At 43.3% G+C, this 15,502-nt stretch overlaps 1 protein-coding gene and 1 long non-coding RNA gene across 8 annotated transcripts in view; one reads left to right on the forward strand and one right to left on the reverse strand.

The window, feature by feature from the left end:
- SEMA6D (semaphorin 6D) overlaps positions 1 to 4,048 on the reverse strand; it is a 58,118-nt gene extending 54,070 nt beyond the window's left edge. For 3 of the 7 annotated variants that reach the window (XM_059702270.1, XM_059702264.1, XM_059702252.1), the window contains exon 1: positions 3,780 to 4,047. The gene's annotated coding sequence lies outside the window, so the exon portion shown is untranslated. Of the gene's footprint in view, positions 1 to 2,674; positions 2,870 to 3,779 lie in introns of all 7 variants that reach the window. The other 4 variants (XM_059702256.1, XM_059702261.1, XM_059702275.1 and 1 more) reach the window with 4 other exon arrangements.
- On the forward strand, positions 3,968 to 13,716 carry LOC132237670 (uncharacterized). The gene is made up of 3 exons (XR_009453561.1): positions 3,968 to 4,076; positions 10,839 to 10,886; positions 13,280 to 13,716. It is a non-coding gene; the product is annotated as an uncharacterized LOC132237670 (long non-coding RNA).
- The last annotated feature ends 1,786 nt before the right edge of the window (positions 13,717 to 15,502 follow it).

Genomic DNA, 15,502 nt, shown 5'->3' on the forward strand with positions numbered 1-15,502 from the left:
TGCCATCAGGGACTGAAGAGGAAAAGTCAGCCAGATGACAGCCACCTCAACTAAAAAGGATTATGATATGCTCAGTACAGTTGTATGCTTTTTATTCCCTCCGCATGTCATGGGAATAAATCAAAACACACTCTTTTCCCCAACTGGAAGTTGGCAGCAGTTCACAAAATAAGCGGCAACCTCAGACATGAGCTTTGGTAGATGGTTACGTGCTATGTCTCCATCCACATGGACCCGGGAAAGTGAGACCTCCCACTCTAATGACACTTTCAATATGTGAATTACACTAATAGTACATTGGATCATCAGTGTTGAAAGCAGGAAGGCTGGACCTCTGTCTATATTTGGTATAATCAATCTTGCTTTAAAATTTCTAGGATAACACACTATACTTCCAAAAAGGGGCGCATATTTGCATTTCTTGCCTAATGGTATGTTTTGCCGTTCTCTATTTTTTTCATTCTTACTTATATTGAACATACAGAAACCTGCCTGCCTAGCCTGGTGCTGGAACACTAGCTAGCACAGCTCCTTGCAAATGATAACACTCAATAAATACGGAGTGGTTGGCATGCCCCAGGTGCCTCCTGCTTCCTCTAGAAATGAATCTAGAACGTGCAGGTTAAAGTCTATTAATTGAAATAAAAGGTAATATTTTAGTCTGCAATATGCTAAGGAAGGAGTTCACCTCCTATGGTTACACCAATAATGGTTAGGCATTCAGCCAGGCTCTTAACTCTGCATAAAATGCATCAGGAGGGTGAAAAATGACCCTATTTCAGATGCATTTTTCACTCCTTGGATCTTAGTGAAATTCACATGCGAGAACAATGACTAAGCTAATTACCAAGGTTCATTATGATGGAGCAGCAAGAAGTGAAGAACTTCTCTAGTTTCAGTAAGTCTTTAAAACTATGGGCATCTTTTGTGAATCAAAGCTCTATTCCTGCCTACTTGCCTGTGTGCCTTTCAAGCAGCAGAAACCACCACGGCACAGGAGCTAGCGGCCCACTTACCCAGAGCAGTTACTGGACAGATCCCTCCCTCGCAGCCAGCAGCCAGTGAACTGAAGGCCACTGGATCTCTAAGCTGTCCTCTCTGTAAGGACTAATAGGTTTACGTCACAGCCATCTTTCAAATCCATCAAACCAGGGGAGGAGATAGGACAAAACAACAACACACAACAACAACAAATGAACACACACACACACACACACACACACACACACACACACACACACCACAGCAGGGAAGAGGGCAGAACGCCCACAAATCTAAACCAAACTCAAGTTAACCAGCTTTCTGGTGATGGGGAAATAACCATATTCCCAGCACACCGTCCTGCATCACAGACCCGTTCCTCACAAAAGCTTACCTATGCAGCGCCCCTCAAAGAAAGGAGGACAGGTGGCATTATTCTGCGGGAACCAATAAGAAGCAGTTGTTGATCTGACTAAATGTGCCAATGGTGGAAAATGGTCTGGTGAACAACATATTTTGGAAATCTGAGGGTTACTTCTTGAACTATCTTTCTGAGAGCACATTCTAGAGACCTAAATCAAAGCACAGACACTAGCTATAAAAACAAGACTCGGTAAAGGCTGAGCTATTATAGTTCAATTTACCTTCAGATGTTTAAGTTCATGATAATATAGGCCCACATCTCAGAGCTTATGTGGCCGTTTCTATTTAGCTAAGCCAGGGAAAACGTTTGTGTACTATTTGCCAGGCTGACAGAATATGCCTGTCACTCACTACATTAAACATGACTACACACATCTTAATTTCCTGAGTTAGACAGCTAAGAGAGCCAGGGGGATTTTTTAACAACATGAATAAACCGGCTTCAAAACCTATTGTTTAAACCACCAACAAGGATAGTAAAATCATCACCCTGAGCTGTCTAAGATTCGATTTCTCAGTTCTACCAGGAAGAAACCCTGAAAGAAATTCTCCAAACAAGTTATACCTCCTATTCTGAGTAACAGAGACAATCCAATTTAGGGGAAAAAAATGTTAAACCTTTCCCTATGACTTCAACCTTGAAATAAACAAAACAATCCGCTCCTTTGCCCCAAATACCAGGTAGATCCTGCAGACTTAACATTCTTAGTAGCTGGAAGTTCTTGGGAAAATTGCCCTAGACACTTATTTCCCCTAGAAACTGGAAACACTACCGTTATTTTTATGGGAAAGTAGCCGCCTGTAGAGGTGGACCTAGGTCCAATTACTGTTTACAAAGTCTATATATCTACAATGATGATTTACTGCCCCTTCGGAGCGGAAAATCGCGCAGCCTAGAGCGGTGAGGGGTTGGGATGCTGGAACTTGGGTTACTGACTGGTCACCTCAGAACAGGGAGCTCTCTCCCCCCTGGCTTCCTCTAGGGCTGTAATTAATGCCGCTACTTCATTCCGCGTTAGCTCCTTGACACTTAGCTTCCCACAAGTTCAGGATTTAAACAATCACCTGACAAGCACTGGCCCTGAGAGTCGATGTAGCAGACAATTTTTGAACCCAGTTTTCTTCCACACCTTTAAGTCCTTTATGACTTTTTTTATTTTCAATCCAAGAGTTACACACGACAGAGGAAGCATTAAGCCCCTCCGCATTCTCCCAAGGCGGCAGCCCAGGAACAAACATCGCTGTCAAGACGAAATAAAAGTTTCCCTACCTTCCTCCTCACCATCCCCCTGCCAGAAGCTGCCGACCGGAGCGGCGGCTCTCTCCAGGTTGCAGGACGCCTCTCGCCGCGAGAGAAGGGGCTCATGCAAAATTGACTCTTCCTTATTTGTTTCCATCCATAATTGATGGGCAGATGAGAACGTAACACATCTCAGCGCCGGGCTCTTGCCGCCTGGCGGAGACCCTGTCCAAGACGCTTCCGTAAATCATTTCCAGCCGGAGAACAAAGCACGGAAAGTTGCGGGGGAGAGTGGCCGGGAGGAGAAACCCGGGCGCCGGGTGGGAGGTGGGGTAGGCGGTGGGCAGCTCCGGCCCCGGGCCCCTCCGCCGCGCGCTCAGCCAGCAGGGGGAGGGGGAGGAGGAGGGTGGGCAGCGGCCCCCTCCCGGCCGGAGCCCGAGCAGGAGCCCAAGCAGGAGCCTGGAGGGTGAGGGTGGCCGATCCCCCCGAGCCCCCGCCCCTCGCCACCCCGCGCACCACCGGGGCGCACTGACAGGTAGCCGGAGTGCCCGGGAGCCTCTCGGTCTCCGCTGTGCGCTACGCCCCTTCTCCCGGCGCGGCCAGTGCTCGCCCGTCTGCTCCCAGCCCGGCCGGGCGCTGCCCGATTCCTGCGGTCCCGGCGCTGGCTTCGGGGCCCACGGGCAGAAGGGGGCGGCCGAGCCCGCAGCCGGCTCCTCTGGCTTTGGCTGGGCTCTTCGGCTGGCTGGAGACGCCGTGCCCGGCACCGGAACAGCCTGGGCTGCCCCTGACAATGCGCGGGGCAGCGCGGAGCTGGAGCTGCCTGGCAAGAAACTTTTCCTCGCCCCCTTCTTCCGCTAATTCCCCCCGAGGGGGTGCTCAGAGCTGGGGGGCCTCCAGGGCCACATGCCCCTCCCCCCAAGCTCCCAGCTCCGCCAGTTTTGACGGGTCCGCCAAACCTCTCCAGCCCTCCGCGCGTCCCTGGCGCGGCCAGCGGAGAGAGCTGGTGAAAAAGAGATCAACTCTCCAGTGGCCACGCACGCTCGCGCGCACTGGCTGCGATGCAGGCTCGGAGGATCCCGGTCCGATCCCCACCAGGCGCCCAGAGCATTACAACGTTTGCACAAGAGGGGCTTACCTCATGAGGGGAGGCTGGTAGAAATAAGGCTTGTCACGTGCAAGGAAAAAGGAAAAGAAAGGAACAAAATAGAAAATAGACATGGATGTCCCTCTGTGTCTTTAGGTCTTGGCTCCCTCGATATAATCCTGAAACTCGCCACCAGCAGTCCTTGCAGCAGCGTCAGCAGCAGCAGCCGCCGCAGGAGCAGCGGGACGAAGCAGGAGCAAAACAAACCGAGGCTCGGCAAATGGTGTAATTCGATCCATCTCCGAGTCAATCCTTCAAGCGGCGCGGGCCCACCCCCGGGCGCGGACGGTAGGAGGCGCGGGTGACCGGGCACGCTCGCCCCAGCCCGAGCCCCGCGGCCAGCGCCGCCTGGAGGCCCCCAGCCCGGCGCCGCGGCCCCGCTGACCCCTCGGTGGCCTCCGCGTCCCTCCTCCCTGGCGCTCGGCGGCGCCCCCGCCCTCTCCCCACCTCTGAAGAGCGAGCGGCTCCTGCCAGCAACTCCCAGCGCCCCAGTCATCCAGCTGGCGGTGCCGCCGCAGCCCGCGGAGCAGCCTTTTGGCTTGCCCCCCTTCCTTCCCTCTTTTGCTCGCTCCTTCTTTCCTCCAGCTATCCAGAGGACAGATTATTGCAGCCCCGAGGAGCGGCAGGCGCAGTTCCTCCGTAAAGTTCTGCCATAGTTTCCTAATCTAAGCTGTATTTTTCTAAGCACATCTTTACAAACCGCCCCATATTACCTTTCTCGCTCTCCCCCTTCCAATTTCTCTTTATAACCACTAACTAAAACAGCTGGGAAGAAGCAATCAAACATTGCTTTATCTTTATAAAAATACAGAAATTGCCTACTAAAAATCCCATTTTTACTCTGAATGAAAGCCATTCAGTACAGTATAATTTTGCAAGCTAATGAGCCGGTATTACAGGCAAGTGTTTCGTGTAATATGTTGTGGGAGAAATGAAAATGTCCTTGAAGTGACATCATTTAAAATTGACTGTCACAAATGAAAAAAAAAAAAAAGTCATATATTCCGAAACAAGAGGATCTGAGCCCAAACTTCATTTCCAAGAACGGGAAATGTGTTTTTATTAATTTGCAGTTGAATTATGAATCACTGGGGGCTCTAAATGGCTGGAATGAACCATAATGCCCATTTAAAGAAAAAGAAAGATCTTTATCGCCAAACTTTTAATTTTCATTTGAGTGTGGTTAATTACCGTGAAAGAGAGAAGAAGGAAGCAGAGAAAGGATTTTCCTTTCCTTGAAGCTCCTGCCTTCTCCTCAGTACAAAGTTACATGTTTACATTTAGGAAAATACCCTGTTCTGAATTGTTTCTGAACGCCTGACAGCCTTGACAAGGAACTCGAAACACACACACACACACACACACACACACACACACACACACACACGCAACGATACCCCCAGGAACTGCTTCAGGACAGTTTCCTGGGTAGTTAACACTTGGTTACCAAAATGAAGGAGGAAGGAGGAGAGGTTGTCTTTTAAAATATAAACTCTTCCTGCTGTTCTTCCTACTGGAAGAAAGGGGTAGGGGGCGGAAAGAACAGCTTTGGCAACAGAGCCCTCTGATTTTTCTATTGTTGTTAAGGCTGTTGTTGGCTGGCTGGCTGGTGTTTTTTGGTTGTGCTGGGTTCTGACATCATTGCAAGTTACTTGGCAGTCAGGGCCCTTCCCCAGCCAACTTCTGACCCAGAAAGCTGTGCCTGTTTTACTGGCATCCAGTCATTCCGTATTTTCTCCATCAAGGGAGCAAACCCTGCTGCAGGCAGAGGGCTCTGTGCACTGAATGAAGATGCACGGTGACCAGTGGTTCGATGAGGAATCAAATTGCCACCCACCTCTCCAGAAAGCTCATGCGTTGTCCTGTGTCTGCTGCAGCAGCAAACAGAAAAAGTTCAATCCTCTAGATTCCTGATTTCTTTGCTGAAATTCAGTGACGGACAACTCGCCAGAGTGCCACCGTAGAGCTCTAGACTGAGTTCCTAAACCCAGGAATGAAAACATTTCAGGTTGCAGAAGGGTATGGGGATGGGTGACTTCAACCCAAAACTTAGAGATGTTTTCAGTTTCAATATTAGTCTGGACCTTAGAGCCAATCCCTGTGTTGGGTGTGCTGGGGGAACAGAGTTCAGGAAGAGGACAAGTCACTGGTGTCAAAGAATGACCCTTCACCTTTGGTCAGGATGGAAATAATTTTAATTTATTAAGGAGTCATCAGGAAAATGACACTCCTTTTATTCCGATTTTAGTGGGAAAAATTGTAAGGCAACTGCTCACTCTTTATGCCGTTTATTAGCATCTGGCCCTTCCGGTTGATTTTAGACACTTTTAACCTGTTAGTTCTGTTTACTGCTTTAGTCTGCTGCCTCCACAGCCATCACCTTATACTCTAGGTAGTTTCCTGCGAAGTTGCATGCTTCCTGTCTCCATGCCTTCACTTGTGGTATGATTTCTGGGATTCTCCTTCACCATGACTTGATGCCCTTTAAATTCTGCTTTTCTTGACTTTTAACAAAAATTTTGCTGAGGTGTCAAAATTTCCCCCATCCCACTACCTTTGGGATGGGTTTAAGCACCTCTCTTCTGTACCCTTATGTAACTTACCAAACTAAAGGGAAAGTATCTGTTTAGGATGTCTTCCCTACTGGCTGCTTCTTACCTGTAGGGATCATACCCTATTTACCTGCACAGCACCAGTGCCTAGCCCAGTGCCTGGTATTTAATGGGCACTCAGTAAATACTTGTTGAAGAACCCACAACTACTTCACATTGTTTTATGTGCCAAACCAGAGAGTATGGTCTCTATGTTGCATGCTCCTTCAGAGTAGGGGTTTATTCACCTGCACCCCCAGAGCAAGCATAGTACCTGTGTAAGAATGTCTGTTGAGTGAGTGAATGATGAAGGGAGGGGAGGAAGATATTTGGCTCTTTCTGTACTCAGAAAGAATACTTAAAGGGTTCAATGATGTAAATGGTTAATAACTATGCTTTATAGTGTTATCTTCATACATCTCTCATTACTGATAAGTGGTAACCTAATTAATAATCTATTTTTTAAAATTTACTTTAGCCCTAGCTGGTTTGGCTCAGTGGATAGAGCCTCAGCCTGGGAACTGAAAGGTCCCAAGTTTGATTCTGGTCAAGGGCACATTCCCGGGTTGTGGGCTCGATCCCCAGTGGGGAACTTGCAGGAGACAGGCGATCAATGATTCTCTCTCATCATCGATGTTTCTATCCCTCTCTCCCTCTTCCTTCCTCTCTGAAATCAATAAAAATATATTTTAAAAAATGTACTTTAGGGGTAAAATTCAGAAGTTTTTTCTATGTTTTAGTTCAAATCTAGTTTTTGTTATTTTGTTTTTAAAATTGATTTTAGAGAGGAAAGGAGAGAGGAAGAGAGAGAGAGAGAGAGAGAGAGAGAGAGAGAGAGAGAGAGAGATCAATTGGCTGCCTCCCACATGCTCCCTGGCCAGGTATTGAATCCTAAACATAGGTATTTGCTCTAACCTGCAATTGAACCCACCACCTTTTGGTGCATGGTACAATGTTACAACCAACTGAGCTACACTGGCAAGGGCTTTAACCTACTTTTAAGAATAAAAGCTATCTGAAAGTTATAGATAATCTGTGTGTAATAGTCAGTGAAAGCTTATCAATCATCAGAAAGTACCACTCTTTAACTATTAGAGTTATTAAATGAAGAACCTAATGCTAAGGTATGTGCTATACTCTATCCTAAGCATTTTACAAATATTAACTCACAACAAGTCTGTGAGGTAAGTACTATTATTATCTCCATTTTACAGAAGAGGAAACTGAAGTTTAGAGAGTTTAAATGACTTGCCTAAGGCCACAGAGGTAGTAACTAAGCAGGATCTGAACCCTACCTCTTACTTGGTTGTAATAATACTTTTAATAGTGAGGTCACAGTTATTGGCAGAAGGCTTTGGAACATAAGACAGCCTGGATTCAAATTCAGACACCTCCTGTCAGGATAATTTATCCAACTACACTGCACGTCAGTCTTCTTATCTGTGAGACAGGGGTGATACCGATGCTTCAGATGTCTTTCATGAAGACAATGTGATAACGCATGTAAAGTGTTTAGCATCTTACCTAGAACACAGAAAGCACTGAATCAACATTAGCCAACATTCTTACATATGCCCTGAAGGCAGTGCAATCTGGGAATTCTGCAGAATTGGATTAGAAACTTAATCCAGCTTCACATTAAATGTGAGATTTAAAATAAAAGTACATAGTATGCAATGGGTTTTTTTTTTCTTTTTTTTTTTATTGCTTAAAGTATTACAAAGGGTATTACATATGTATCCATTTTATCCCCCCGCCCTAGACAGTCCCCTAGCCTCCCCTATCACCCAGTGTCTTATGTCCATTGGTTATGCTTATATGCATGCATACAAGTCCTTTAGTTGATCTCTTACCCCCCTACCTCCTGCCCCCCAACCCTCCCCGGCCTTCCCACTGCAGTTTGACAATCTGTTTGAGGCAGCTCTGCCTCTGTATCTATTATTGTTCAAAAGTTTATAATGGTCTCTATTGTCCATGAATGAGTGAGATCATGTGGTATTTTTCCTTTATTGACTGGCTTATTTCACTTAGCATAATGCTCTCCAGTTCCATCCATGATGTTGCAAATGGTAAGAGTTCCTTCCTTTTTACAGCAGCATAGTATTCCATCGTGTAGATGTACCACAGTTTTCTAATCCATTCATCTACTGATGGGCACTTAGGCTGTTTCCAGATCTTAGCTATGGTGAATTGTGCTGCTATGAACATAGGGGTGCATATATCCTTTCTGATTGGTGTTTCTGGTTTCTTGGGATATATTCCTAGAAGTGGGATCACAGGGTCAAATGGGAGTTCCATTTTCAGTTTTTTAAGGAAACTCCATACTGTCTTCCATAGTGGCTGCACCAGTCTGCATTCCCACCAGCAGTGCACAAGTGTTCCTTTTTCTCCACATCCTCTCCAGCACTTGTCGTTTGTTGATTTGTTGATGATAGCCAGTCTGACAGGTGTGAGATGGTACCTCATTGCTGTTTTGATTTGCATCTCTCGGATGATTAGTGACTTTGAGCATGTTTTCATATGTCTCTTGGCTTTCTGAATGTCCTCTTTTGAAAGGTGTCTATTTAGGTCCTTTGCCCATTTTTTGATTGGATTGTTTATCTTTCTTTTGTTAAGTTGTATGAGTTCCCTATAAATTTTGGAGATTAGGCCCTTATCAGATATGTCATTGGCAAATATGTTTTCCCACACAGTGGGTTTTCTCGTTGTTTTGTTGATGGTTTCTTTTGCTGTGCAGAAGCTTTTTATTTTGATGTAGTCCCATTTGTTCATTTTTTCTTTAGTTGCAAGTGCCCTAGGAGCTGTATCAGTGAAGAAATTGCTTCGGCATATGTCTGAGATTTTCTTGCCTTTGGATTCTTCTAGAATTTTTATGGTTTCCTGTCGTACATTTAAGACCTTTATCCATTTTGAGTTTATTTTTGTGTATGGTGTAAGTTGGTGGTCTAGTTTCATTTTCTTGCATATATCTGTCCAATTTTCCCAACACCATTTATTGAAGAGACTATCTTGGCTCCATTGTATGTTCTTGCCTCCTTTGTCAAATATTAATTGAGCATATTGGTTCGGGCCGATTTCTGGGCTCTCTATTCTATTCCATTGATCTATATGCCTATTCTTGTGCCAGTACCAGGCAGTTTTGAGAACAGTGGCTTTGTAATACAACTTGATATCTGGTATTGAGATCCCACCTACTTTGTTCTTTTTCAGGATTGCTGCAGCTATTCGGGGTCTTTTTTTATTCCAGATGAATTTTTGGAAAGTTCGTTCTAGATCTCTGAAGTATGCTGTTGGTACTTTAATGGGAAGTGCGTTGAATTTATAGATTGCTTTGGGTAGTATGGACATTTTGATGATGTTGATTCTACCAATCCATGAACACGGTATGTTCTTCCATCTGTTTATGTCTTCCTCTATGTCTTTTTTCAACGTCCTGTAGTTTTCTGAGTAGAGGTCTTTTACCTCTTTAGTTAAGTTTATTCCTAGGTAGCTTAGTTTTTTCGGTGCAATGGTAAACGGGATTGTTTTTATAATCTCTCTTTCTGAAAGTTCACTATTGGTGTATAGAAATGCCTCAGATTTCTTGGGGTTAATTTTGTATCCTGCTACATTGCCAAATTCATGTATTAAGTCTAGTAGCTTTTTGATGGAATCTCTAGGGTTTTGTATGTATAATATCATGTCGTCTGCAAATAAGGACAGTTTTACTTCCTCTTTTCCAATTTGGATGCCTTTTATTTCTTCTTCTTAGTATGCAATGGGTTTGCAATAAATTTTTGTTGCATTCCATCTCCTTCATTTCCTCATCTATGTGCATGTGTTTACTAATTCAGATATGCTATTCACTATCCAGTTGTTGATATAAAATAACATTTGTCTGAATTTTAATGAATAATACAGCTTAGGATGCAGAATTTCATGTTTGAAAATAAGAAGATAGAGGTATTGAAATTATAAAGGTAGATACACCTTCTATGATCACTTTAATTTGAAGAGCACATATAGCATTCCTTGCGTTTGCACATTATAGCAAGTGCTTTTGTGGCAAGGGATTGCTTTAAAAACTAATCTAAGCTCTCCGTGACATGATAAATCATTAATAATATAGACCCAAATCTCGGCATCTGCATGGGCACAGCTGGCCTCCTTGTGTCAATAGTCTGCATATGAAAGTGACTCTGCCAAGATATTTCACTTTAATGAAAAATATTTATCATGGTAAATCTTCAACCTCAAGAGTTTACTGACATAATTCATTTCTATTATTATGTACTGTGATAGTATACCACCACAGCTAGGTTTATGTTTGGAATGATAAAAATGTGCTTTTTTAGTCATTTTGATTACTCTCCCTTAGCATGAATAATTTTTGCTGTGCTCTCCGAGTAAAGGGAATGCACCATGCATTTACAGAAATAATAAATCAGCTACTTGTCTAATTTTGCTAATGATTCTGCAGGTGCCACTTTGTGGAAGGACACTGAATGCTCAAGCTGAATAAAAAGAGGTAAGCTCCCCCACCCCCATCAGAAACAACAAACAGCCTTCAATAACACAAGCTCTTTTGAAAACAGACAAGAGATAGGAATGCTATCACCATTTTATCAAAGATCTTTTGAACAAACAGAAGCAAAATAAAATTTTTAGAGGGAAAATCAAATAAAAAGATGATAACTCAGCTGGATTGCTTAATTGTACTTCAATGTACTTTGGGGAGAAATACTTATGATTTAGGGATGCCAGCTTACTTCCCAACAGATGTAAATTCCTTACAGGCATCTCTCCACAAATTTACAGTAACCAAGCCTTTGACCTTGAAGAACTGGGGCTGAATAGTATCTATTAAATGTTATAAAGTCTTAACAAAGAAGAAAGAGAAATAAAATAACCAAAGTGGTAGAGAATTACAACTTTTTATCTGTTTTTTAAAAATGCTTTAAAATTTGTTTTTAAAAACAAAACTCCCTCGCTAATCTTTTTTTTTTTTTTTTTTTGCTTAAGCCAATGTTAAAATTCAAATCAACAAAGGGAGAAGAAACTAACTGGGTACCTATTGCATCCAGATACTGACTAGCCACAATAGTGTCACTTAATTCTTACCACAGCTCTTGGAAACAGGCATTGTTCAAAAACAAAGAAACCAGGTTTAAGTTAACCATCTTAGCAGGGGTTTCAGCCCTAGTAGATGAAGGAGTCGAGGGTCTAATACAGGCCTGTTTGGCTCTCAACCTTATTTTCTTTCTAGGACACCATGTTATGAAAAATGAAAAGAGTATAGGTTTGAAAAAATGTTTTGGATAACACAGAAAATAAAAACATTAAAAACCCACAAGTAGATGCTTGAAACTAGGTTAAAAATGTACTTCAATTTCAAATCTGTGATAATTTTTGCTTGTCGCATACAAAGTAGTGTCAGGAACTCTGCAATGGGATTTATAGCATAGTTTAAATCCCTGTACATTATATGCATTCTATTATGCACCTCTGAATCACTTATAAATAACTAGAGGCCCTGTTCACAAAAATTTATGCACTCAGGGTGGGGGGGGGGGGGGTCCCTCAGCCTGGTCTGTGCCCTCTCTCAGTCCAGGACCCCTCGGCGGATGTCCGCCTGCTAGCTTAGACTCGCTCCCTGGGGGATTGGGCCTAAGCTGGCAGTCAGACATCCCTCTGACAGCCCGGAAGCCCTCAGGGAATGTCCGACTAATGGCATGGGGAGTGGGCCTAAGCTGTTAGTCTGACATTTTTAGTGCTGCTGCAGAGGCAGGAGAGGCTCCCACCACCACCACCGCTGTGCTGACTAGCCATGAGCCAGCTTCTGGCTGAGTGGCACTCCCCCTCTGGAAGCACACTGACTACCAGGGGGCAGCCCCTGAGTTGAGCGTCTGCCCCCTGGTGGTCAGTGCGTGTCACAGTGACCAGTAGTTCCTGGTCATTCTGCCATTAGGGTCAATTTGCATATTACTCTTTTATTATATTGGATAAGAGAAAGGATCCAATTAACAGCATGCATATTTTTATTAAAATAAACTTTATTGGTTAAGCCATAAATGTTGCAATTAATGTTTAGGACCATACAACTGCACCTTTCACAAAAAATAAAATAAAAACACCCTAATCACTAAATGCTGTACATATAAGAACAACTGAACTATGGTTATAGAGCCAATTCATTGCCAGAAACCACTAGTGCCACCAATTGGTTAAAAAAAGAGATAGAAAATAAGATTCTGGGTATTTTATGTCTTTTTAAATAAAGGAACACAAAGAATACATTTTTTTTCCTTCCCTGTGTCTTTTTCAGGTAGGATGTTTACTATTACGGACATATTATTAATATTGAATATATTAGATTCATTTAAAAAAAACTACACTGCTAATATACAAAAATTGGAGAGTGGTTTGGGGGACAGGAAGAAGTTGACATTCTGGGATAAAAATCAGTAGCATTAATTATAGGACTTGTCTAACGTCCTAAGTGCCCAATGGAGCTGTGATGAAGTGGCAAGGCCCAGCAGCACATGAGAAGATGCATGTAGACAACAATGCTTAAATCTGGGTCGGGTTATGATGTCACTGAGTCAGCAACATCACAAATGAGGTGACAGACAGCAATGCTCTCTCTTCCAGCCCCAGTTACAGGGGATTTCATTTATGCCCCAGGCTCGGGAGGAATCTACAGTTTGTCTAACCTTTGGTTGGTTCCACAAAGTGGTCTGCTCAAGGTCTCCTTGTCCCCAGATCTCTTTGGCCTTTGAACCAAGAACCTACCATCAGTTGACAATCAACAAATAAAAACACTTAAGGCCTGTACATATTTATAACAGACTTTCTTACCAGGTTGGCCCTCGCGACCAAGTTAGCTTTAAACATTATCTGAGCCACTTAACTGTCTGCCAGAAACAACTCCTCCTCCATGGCTGTCTCCTAAAACGTGAATTGTGATGTGTGCTGAACAATCTCTTCAAACTTATCTTCTTAAGGAAAGCTTTAAAAAAGAGCCTTGCCATTGTCTGTAATTTGTATTTCAATTACAAAGCTCAAGGAAGAGCCTTCCTGCAAAATCCAGAAAGGTCCAGAATGACTGTTTAGAGGTTTTTAACAGCATCACACGTCCATTAAATTGGAGCAAGTCCATGTAACAGTTGTATTATACTTTTAAAATCTTATTGCATCTGATCTGTACACATAACACCGTGTGTGTGTGTGTGTGTGTGTGTGTGTGTGTGTGTGTTTGCGTGTGCGCGCACATGCCTATTTTCCTCTAAGAGTTCTTGTTTAAAAGCTTTGTGGGTTCTTTGCTATATTAAAATATTTGAAATTGTGCTCATAAAGTACCCCAATATGTGCTGAATTCCTGGGTTATAATTATAGAATAAACAAACTCATTTCTCATCAAAATTTTTAATTAAGAATTCCAGTTATGCAATTATTTGCTAATGAATAATATCTACTCAGTACCAAAGCATACTATTAAAGGTGTTTACTCAAAAGCATGCTTTATAAAGATAGTTTCTATGGGTCAGTTTCTCATATTTAAGTTATCAACCTTATATTAAAATAAGAGGAAACTGCGTATCTCCCATTTTATTGAAATGTGTGAGGATTCAGGAGACAAGGATAGTCTATAATGTCTGGAAATAAATTTAATGTTAAAGTCGAATTAGTCATGATTTTTCGGCTCCTCATAAATATCAAGCTACTGAATTCAGTGATTGAACTGTACTTAGGTCATTTGGTGAGGCTACCCGGTTGTCCATTCATTGTCCATTTATTTCCCCTGGAGAAAGGGGGCAGTGGAGGCAATGATTTGTGGTTTTCCCGTGCTTTTGAAAAACTACCCCAGTCTAAGCTACTGGTTCCTTAAATATATTCATGGTCCCCATGTAATAAGGGAATAATCCATTTGCCTGCTTCTGATTTATTTGCCATCTTTTATGTTGACGAACAAAATATATAAATAAATGAACAAATATGTAATCCATTTCTGCTACCAGGTAATTGTGCTGCCTATAGAAGGAGGGTATTTCTAGAAATTGCAAACAAAGTTAACCCTTTCAAGCTTAACCACTAGAAACATATATGGGCTGAGGGAGGCTATCTGCAGAAACATTTTCTCAGAGACAGTGAGTTCCAAGGGAACGGACCTTCCAGATCAAACCAGGCATTACAAAACCCAATCAAGGGGACGAGGAGGTATTCCCCCCATAGGAATGCAGCCAAAGTGGAAACGAGCAGGATCATTCACTCATTCATCCTTGCATACATTCACTTCACCGTTTGTTATTAATAGCAGTAATCTGCTTTGTGTAAAGCACTGCGCAAAGATAAATGAGAAATACCTTGCATTTAGACAGCAACTGAAAGTTCGAACGGCAGTTTTATCAATCAGAGTCCTGGCGGGGAACAGATGGCACATTGACTTGGGTAATTTTCCGAGCCCTTAATAAAGGGGCTGTTTGCTGAGGTGTGGACAGCGTGCAGGGAGACCACAAGGGAGAGTTACCCCGGGGCCTGACTACCCCTGGGACTGAAGGAGCCAGAGGAGAAAGCAATTAGCAGAACCTGGAGATGTAGAGGTGATCGTGGAGAGGAACCCCTTGCTTAGAGGTCAACTTCTAGAGGCCTCAAGTAGAGGGAAAGGACAGAGAATGGATCTGGTGAGGCAAGTGAAAACTCACTCTGTAATTTTAGTTTGATCCTCATAGAACACTAGGTAGTAGGGATCCTAATTTTGCAAATGAGAAAACTGCAACTAGGAGATTTGCTTGTTATAACTTAGCTACAGAGCAGAACCAGACCTTGAACTCCTGAAACTTGAGTTCAGACCCTGTGCTTATCACACCGACTCCCTACACCCTCTCCTTTGGACTTTCTTATGACACTTGCCTCACCACATTGCATTATTAACATGTTATCATCGACCAGACGCAGCTTCTTGAGCCCGAGAACTAGGTCTGTGTATCATTAGTGTCTAGAATAGCAGCGGGGACAGGAACGCTGGAGATACCTGATCGGTGGTATAATGAGTGAGACAGTGTGCAACCTCTGACAGATCTGCCAGAGGCTAACTTCATAAGTGGCAGAGTGCTGCAGATGCTAAATCCAGAGATGCAGGGAAAG

This window comes from Myotis daubentonii, chromosome 1 (genome assembly GCF_963259705.1).
Source record: "Myotis daubentonii chromosome 1, mMyoDau2.1, whole genome shotgun sequence".
NCBI lineage: Eukaryota > Metazoa > Chordata > Mammalia > Chiroptera > Vespertilionidae > Myotis > Myotis daubentonii.